Below are 9,514 nucleotides of genomic sequence, written 5' to 3'. Positions count from 1 at the left end.
AGGCGCCTGGGTGGCTCACTAGGTTGAGCGTCCGACTTCGGCTCAGATCATGATCTCACAGTTTGTGAGTTCCAGCCCCACGCTGGGCTCTGTGCTGACAGCTCAGAGCCTGGAGCCTGCTTCAGATTCTGTGTCTCCCTCTCCCTCTGCTCCTACCCTGCTTGCACTCTGTCTTTCTCTCTCTCTCAAAAAATAAACATTAAAAAAAATGAAATATAAATAAAATAAAAAATAAAAAAGCCAAGTTTCTATTTATGTCTCTGTAGGTTTACAATAATAGAATAAAATAAAATATATAAAAATTAAAAAAAATTTTTAAGGTGTGCCTGGTAGCTCAGTTGGTTGAGTATCTAACTCTTGATTTCGGCCCAGGGTCATGGGATTGCACCTTGCATTGGGCTCCACACTCAACGTGGAGCCTGCTTAAGATCCTCTCTCTTTCCCTTTGGCCTTCTCCTCAGTTCATGCTTTCTCTCTCTCTCTAAAATAAAATAAAACATATAAAAATGTTTAAAAATTTTTAAAATATAATAATAGAATTTATATAGTATTTTACCATTTGCAAAAGACTTTTACATAATTCTCTCATTTGACACTCACATAGTCCTATATGATACATGTTATAAATTAAGTCTAAAGTAAGCAGGAAAGAAAAGCTAGTACTAATTGTATCCTTTCCAAATACTGTGCTAAGTAATTTAACTTAAATCATCTCATTTAATTAAGAGCCTTTCATAAATCATTCTTGCCCAATAGATAAGAAAATTGAGGATCAAAGACCTATGTTACCTGCCAAAGGACACATAGCTAAGTACCAAATTGGAATTTGAGGCAGTAAAATTGTTGGGAAGTTGAGCTCCAGGATCAGTAGACTGGGCTCAGTTCCTAGTTTTGTCTATTATGAGCGTATACACTTCAGCAAAGTTATTTAACCTTTCCAATTTTCAGATTCAGTTTTCATATTCCCCAGTAAATGGGTAATAATAATAATAATAATACCTACTTCACAGGTTGATTCACTGGGAAGATTCAGTAAGGGAAGTCATGCAAAGAATTTAGCACACTGCCAGGCACCTGCTAAACCGTCATAGATGTTAGCTATTATTATTATTATTATTATTATTATTATTATTATTAGGTTTCTCTCCAAAGCCTACACTTATTTCATCATGCCAATTTATTTTCATAAAAGAATGTGATAAAGAAAAACGTATGCAATGCTTGTTGATTCTTTATTGTTTATTAATGATACCTTACCTCTAATATTTTTAATTTTATTAATGTTTATTTATTTTTGAGAAAGAGAGAGAGAGAGACAGAGTGCAAATCAGGGAGGGTCAGAGAGAGAAGGAGACACAGAATCTGAAGCAGGGTCCAGGCTCCGAGCTGTCAGCACAGAGCCCAATGCAGGGCTCGAACCGTGAGATCATGACCTGAGGTAAAGTCAGACGCTTAACAGACTGAGCCACCCAAGGAGCCCCACAAGAATTTCTTAAATGTAGTTCGCATATTATTACAAATGTACAATTAATAGGGTTTGAATGAACATATTTAATGCTTTGTTGTACTTGGTTGTATGTAAGTTTTATGGTGAAAGCCCATCCCCCCCTTCTTGCTGAATCTACATTATTCTTAGGTGTTAGAAGGCTAGACTAAGCCTTGCCCCTTTATGGTAGTATGAAACTGTAAAAAGATGTGATTATAATTTGTTATGTATAATAATTATCTACATACTTGTCTGAAGAAAGGCATACAGAGACAAGGCCATGTCTTAATTCAACTTTGTATCCCCTCCCTGGCATTTAGTGCAAAGTTGTGTTGCATTAAACCAACCTATTAACTGAATGTTACCATAATCTGTATTTTAAAAACTTTAAAAAATAAACTTCTTTGAGGCATATTTTATACACAATAACATATCCTCGTTAAAAAAAATTTTTTTTAATGTTTATTTCTTTTTGAGACAGAGAGAGACAGAGCATGAATGGGGGAGGGCCAGAGAGAGAGGGAGACACAGAATACAAAGCAGACTCCAGGCTCTGAGCTGTCAGCACAGAGCCCAATGCGGGGCTCGAACTCACGGACCGTGAGATCATGACCTGAGCTGAAGTCGGATGCTTAACCTACTGAGCCACCCAGGAGCCCCAACATATACTCATTTTTAAAACATACATAGTTTGATGAGCTTTAAAAAATGATTATACCCATGTAATCACCCACCCATCAGGATATAGACCATTTCTATCACCCCCAAAAGTCCCCTTGTGCCCTTTGTAGTCAATCCCTGTCCTTCTCTACCAGCCAGCCAGCCCTGGGCTGAAGGTAACCATTGATCTGATTTCAAACACTTGTTTTACCTGGGCTAGAATTTCACTTAAATGAAATCACAAAGAGGGTACTCTTTTGTATCTGACTTCTTTTGCTCAGCATATTATTTTTGAGAATAATTCTTGTTGCCTATAGCAGTAGTTCATCCCTTCCTATTGCTGACTGGTAGTCCATGTATATCACAATTGGTTTATCTGTTTGTCTCTTGATGGACGTTTGAGTTGTTTACAGTTTGGGACTATTATAAATGAAAGTGCCATGAACATCCATTTATAAGTCTTTGTGTGGACATGATTTTATTTTTCTTGAGGAGTATTTAAGAGTGAAATTTCTAGGTCAGATGGTAAGACTGTATTAACTTTATAAGAGACTGCCAAATAGTTTTCCAAAGTGGTTGGACTGCCAGCAATGTGTAGCAGTCCTGAGTGTTCCTACCCTTGCCAAAACTTGATAGTATGTCTTTTTGATGTTAACCATTCCAAAGGGTGCATAGTGGTATCTCATTATGGTTTTAAGTTACATTTTCCTGATGACTAATGATGTTAAGCATCTTTTCATGTGCTTATTGGACATTTGTAAATCCTCTTTTGTGAAGTCACTATTCAAACCTTTTCCCACTTAAAAATTATTGGCCTGTTTGTCTTCTTAATACATGAGTTCTTTGTATTTCCTGGATACAAGTCTCTTGTCAGTTACACATATTATGAATATTCTAGTCTGTGGCTTATCCTCATTTTCTTAATAGATTTACAATCTTGATGGTATCAAATTTATCTATTTTTCTCTTATGGTCAGTTCTTTTTGCATCTTATACAAGAAATTTTTGCTTATCCTGAAGTTGTGAAGATTTTTCCCCTTTTTTTCTAGAGCTTGCAATTTTTAAATATTGTATATAGGCCTATGATCCATTTTGAGCTAGGTTAGTGAGCTGAAATTTGAGGCTCATTTTTTCCATATAGATATCTAGCATTGTTTCCATGTAGATATTCTAGCATTATTTGTTGAAAATATTTTTCCATCCCCATTGTATTACCTTGGATTTTTTGTGTTGAAAATCAATTCTATATTGTGTGTGCATGTATATATATGTATATGTATATGTGTATGTCTCATGGTTTCATTGATCAATCTATATGCCCATAACACACTGTCTTGGTTATTATAGATTTATACTAAGTCAGGTAATATAATTTTCAAATTTGTCTTGGCTAATATAGGTATCTCATGTTCCCATATAATTTTTATTGTTTTTAAGTTTATTTATTCATTTTGAGAGAGAAAGAGAATGTGTGCATGAGCAGGGGAGGGACAGAGAGATAGGGAGAGAGAAAATCCCAAGTATGTTCCGGCTGTCAGCCTGGAGCCCAATGCAGGCTTGATCTCACAAATCATGAGATCATGACCTGAGCCAAAATCAAGAGTCGGATACTTAACCAACTGAACTACCCAGGCACCCTTCCATATAATTTTTAGATTCAGCTTGTACATTTCTTTTCTTTAGAAAGCCTGTTGGGACTTTGATTTGGATTATGTTGAATCTATAGATCAATTTGAGAAGAACCAAGTCTTTTTATCCATAAACATGATTTACCTCTGTATTTATTTTAGCCATGTTTGTAGTTTTCAGAGTGTAAGTCTTATACATATTTTGTCAAATTCTCCCCTATGTAATTTAGGTTTAGGGATGTTCTTATAAATGCATTTTTAATTTTACTTTCCACTTACTTGCTAGTATGTAGAAATACAAATGAATTTGTATTTTGATCTGTAACTCTGCTAATTGCACTTAGCAGTGTACTGGGGTTTTACTTTTCCCGTATTCTTGTCAGCCTTTATTATTTGTCTTTTGGGTTATAGCCACCCTGGTGAGTATGAAGTGGTATCCCATTGTGGTTTTTATTTCCATTTCCATGATGGCTACTGATTCTAAGCACCTTTTTATGTCCTTATTGGTCATTTGTATATCTTCTTTGGAAGAATATCTGTTAAATTCTGCTTTGCCTATTTTTTAAATTTGCCTATTTGTCTTTTTATTGCTGAGTTGCAAGCATCCTTTATATATTTTAGATAATATCCTTTTACTTTTGACTAATGTGTGTCTTTATAGGTAAACTCACTTTTTGCAAAAAGCATACTACTAGGACTTTTTTTTAAAACTTCAGTCTGAAATTATTTGCCCTTTAATTGGAGTGGTTTGATCATTTACATTTATATAATTATAGATACAGTTGAATTCAGGTCTCTTGTCTTGCTATTTGTTTCTTATTTGTCACTTCTTTTTTTCTCCTTTTTTAAATATTTTCTTGCATCCTTTGGATTAATTCAATATTCTTTAGAGTACCATTTTATATCTTTGGCATATTAGGTATATATTTTGTGTTGCCTTTTGCATTTGCTCTAGATTTACAATATGCATCTTTGTATCGTTTTTAAACTTTATATGCAGCTAAATAATATACTTTTTCACACACAGTGTAAAAATCTTAAAAGAATATACTCCTGGTCATGAAAAATAGAGGAGAAAGCTTCAAGGTCAATGCCTTCACCGAAATAAATACTAACCCAGAAAAAGTCAGAACCAACTATTTCAGAACTCTGGAACCTGGCCAGACATTTACACCATCCACTAGAACACTGGGTGAAAGGAGAGGCTACCAAACCTTGGTAAGAGAGCAGCATGCACAAACCAGCTACCGTGTCCCATTCTTCAGTTCCTCTTGCTGTGAGGGTGATGCCTGCACTCCTAAGGTGGCTGGTTGGAGCCAATCTTGTCCTCCCAGATTTGGCTTGTGCCTTTTGGTCAATCTGGTGGCTCCCTGGGGGACCAGCACAGACACTTACCTCTGTTTCAACCCTCTCAGGTTGTGATGGCATCCCTGACAGCATCTATCAGAAGATTTAAAGAGCTAGAACACATTCTTGAGGGGATCAGACTCTTCCAGTCATAGGCTGACTTCAAAAATAACAACAGAAACTTCAGCGACCACACACAGCAAGGAATACAGGCTCTGCAAAAAATAGTTGGGAAAAGTCTCTATTAAAATAGACAACTGCAGGGGTGTGTGGGTGGCTCAGTCAGTTGAGCGTCCAACTGACTTAAGTTCAGCCCAGGACATGTTCTCATGATTTGTGAGATCAAGCCCACCGTGAGGCTTTGTGCTGACAGCATGGACCCTGCTTGTGATTCTCTCTCTATGCCACTTCCCCATTTGCACATGTCCTCTCTCTTTCTCAAGATAAATAAATAAATAAACATTAGAAAAAATAAAATAGACAACTGCAGCCCTCAATAGCCATCTCTGCGAAGGGTGAGTCTGAGTTCCAGACTTACCACATTATAATATTCACAATGTTCAGGTCTCAGCAACAACAACAGCAACAACAACAAATACAATGCATACAAAGAAACAGGAAAATGTGGCTCATTCACAAGGAAATAAGGACTTGACAGTTTTGACATATGAAAATCTGTGTAATACACCATGTTAATAGAACAAAAGGTAGAAAAACCACATGATCATCTCAACTGACACAGAAAACGCATTTCACAAAACCCAACACCCTTTTGTGATAAAAACACTCAACAAACTAGTAAGATGAAGTATCTTCATAACTATATGTTATAAGCCATATATGAAAAACCCTAGTGAAATTTAATAGCAAAATACTGAAAACTCTTCTCCTAAGATCAGAAACAAAACAAGGTTACCTGCTTCTGATACTTCCTTTCCTTTTTAATATTTATGTATTTTTGAGAGAGAGAGATACAGAGTGTGAGCAAGAGAGGGGCAGAGAGAGAGGGAGACACAGAATCCCAAACAAAGCAGGCTCCAGGTTCTGAGCTGTCAGCACAGAGCCTGATGTGGGGCTGGAACTCATAAACCGTGAGATCATGACCTGAGCCAAAGTTGGATGCTCAACTGACTGAGCCACCCAGGCGCCCCTGCTTCTGATACATGTATTCAACCTAGTGCTGGGAGTTCTAGAAAGAATAATTAAGCAATAAAAAGAAATTAAAAGCATCCAAATTGGAAAGAAAGAATAAAAATGAACTCTTTTGCAGATAACACAATTTTATATGTAGAAAACTCTAATGAATCTGCTCCCACAAAACCCTGTTATAACTAATAAACAAATTCAGCCAAATTGTGAGATACAAAATAAACACATGAAAATCAGTTGCCTTTCTATATGCTACCAATGAACAATCCAAAAAGAAAATTAAGAAAGCAATTTCATTTTTAATAACATCAAAAATAATAAAATAGTTACACATAAATTCAACAAAGCAAGCGTAAAACTTAAACACTGCGAACTGCAAAGTATTGCTTAAAGAAATTGAAGACCTAAATGAACAGAAAAACATTCCCTATTGGGGCGCCAAGGTGGCTCAGTCGGCTGAGTGTCCTACTTCAGGACATGATCTCACGGTTCATGGGTTTGAGCCCCACGTCCAGCTCTGTGCTGACAGCTCAGGGCCTGGAGCCTGCTTCTGATTCTGTGTCTCCCTCTCTCTCTCTGCCCCTGCCCCACTCACACTGACTCCCTCTCTCTCTCTCTCTCTCTCAAAAATAAACATTTAAAAAAAGACTAATCATTCTCCTTGGATGCCACTGCTTCTATCATGGTATTTAATACAGTCTGTTATAATCATGCATGGCTTTATCTTCCCTTCAGACCAAGAGCTCCCTGAGAGTCAATCTCTTTGCTTATTAACTCTCAAACAGCCCAGGGGCACCTAGGTGGCTCAGTTGGCTAAGTGTCTGACTTCGGCACAGGTCATGATCTCATAGTTTGTAGGTTCAAGCCCCGTGTCTGGCTCTGTGCCAGCAGCTCAGAGTCTGGAGCCTGCTTCAGATTCTGTGTCTCCCTCTCTCTGCTCTTCCCCCACTCACACTCTGTCTGTCTGTCTCTCTCTCTCTCTCAAAAATAAATAAAAAACATTTTTAAAAATCTTTAAAAAAAAGAAAAACATCCATGTTCATAGATCAGAGACTTATATTGTTAAGGTGATAATACTATGCAAAGTTGTTTACAGATTCAGTGCAAACCCTATCAAAATCCCAACTGTGTTTTCATATAGAATTTCAAGGTACCCCACATGACCAAAATCATCTTGAAAAAGAACTAAGTTGGAGAATTCATACTTCACAATTTCAAAGCTATAGCATTGTGCTACTGGGCATAAGGAGAGATATGTAGACCAATGGAATAGAATTGAGAGCCCATAAATTGACATCTATGGTCACCTGCTTTTTGAAAAGAGTGCCAAGACTATTCAATGGGGAAAAGACAGTCTTCAATAAATGGTGCTGGGAATATTGGATATCCACATGTAGAGATGAAGTCAGACCCTTAACTTACCTAAATTTTAGAACTAAAACTCTTAAACATCTAAGAAAATATAGAGCAAATCTTCACAGCTTTGGATTTGGCAATGGCTTCATAACTGTGACACCAAAAGCACAGGTAACAAGAAGAGAAATAGATAAATTTGAGTCTATTAAAATTAAAAGCTTTTGTGCATCAAAGGAAACTATCAAGAGAATTAAAAACAACATGCAGTATGGGAGAAAATATTTGCAAATCATATAGATGATAAAGGTTTAATGTTAAGAATATATAAAGAACTCTACAACGTAACAACAAAAAGACAAACGACATTAAGACAAACAATTATAAAGTGGGCAAAGGACTTGAATAGACATTTTCCAAAGAAGATACACAAATGGCAAACAAATGCCTGAAAAGATGCTAAATGTCATTAGTCATTAGGAAAGTGCAAATCAAAACCACAGTGAAATGCTGTGTCCCACCTAATAGAATGGATATTATCTCCCCCCAAAATAATGAAATAACAAATGTTGGTGAGGATGTAGACATAACTGAACTCTCATATAATGCTGGTGGGAATGTAGAATAGTGTGGCCATTGTAGAAACAGCTTGGTGGTTCCTCAAAAAGTTAAACAAATTCCACTCCTAGATATACCCAAAATAATTGAAAACAGGGACTCAGATCCCTGAATATTAATGTTCATTAGCAGTGTTATTCACAGTCACCAAAAGGTGGGACAGCCCAACTTTCCGTCCACAGGTGAATGGATAAACAAAATGCGGTATTATGTAAAATGAAATGTTATTCAGCCATGGGAAGGAATAGAGTTCTGACACATGGTACCACATGGATGAAACTTGAAAACATTGTGAAATAAGCCAGGTAGCAAAGGACAAATATGGCATGATTTCACTTATATGAAATAACTGGAAGAGGCAAATTCATAACTATATATTAAAAATGGTTATAAAGGAAAATTTTATGTAACATATATTTTACCACAATAAAAAATGCAAAAAAAAAGATATTCCATTCCTCTCTACTGCTTTTGTATACTTTCTGAATTCTATATATGTTATAAATACTCCATACATTGAATTCAATACACTCACTACAATCAAAAAAGAAGAAAATCTTTCATATTTACCCACACATTTATGATGTCTGAGATTCATCATTCCTTTGTGTAAATCCAAGCTTCCCTCTGATATCATTGTCCTTCATCCTGAATAACTTTTGAAACATTTCTTGCATGCTTGTGAGCTGCTGATGAATTCTCCCAGGGGTTGTTTGTCTAATGATGGCATTATTTCACCTGATTTTTAGAGATATTTTCACTGTATATTTTTTCCTTTCAGCATTTAACAATCATCTGGTTTCTGAGAAAAAGTAAGAAGTTATTCTTATCTTTGTTTCCTCTGTATCATAATGTGTCTTTTTCTCTCTGGCTGCTTTAAAATGTTTCTCTTTATAACTTTTTTTCAACAATTTGGTTATGATGTGTCTTGTTAGTTTCCTTTGTATTAATTTTGCTTGGGATTCACTGAGCCTCTGATTTGTGAGCATAGATTGTTTGCTTTTTAATTTGGGGGGAAATTGGTCTTTATTTCTTCATTTTTTTTCTGCTTCTCTTCCTTCTCAGACTTTAATTATATTTGTGTTAGGCCATTGCATATTGCCACACAAGTCACAAGGCTCTATTTTTTTTTCTTGATAGTTTTCTTCCATATTTAGTCTACATAGTTTCTATAGCTATGACTTCAATTTCCCTGACCTTCTTTTATATTTCCTAAAATACTGTTAATCTCGTCCAGTCACTTTTTCACTTCAGATATCCTATTTTTCAGCTC

Source organism: Herpailurus yagouaroundi, unplaced genomic scaffold (genome assembly GCF_014898765.1).
Source record: "Herpailurus yagouaroundi ecotype Mexico unplaced genomic scaffold, PumYag 183, whole genome shotgun sequence".
Taxonomy (NCBI): domain Eukaryota; kingdom Metazoa; phylum Chordata; class Mammalia; order Carnivora; family Felidae; genus Herpailurus; species Herpailurus yagouaroundi.
Note: the sequence above shows the minus strand (reverse complement) of the source record.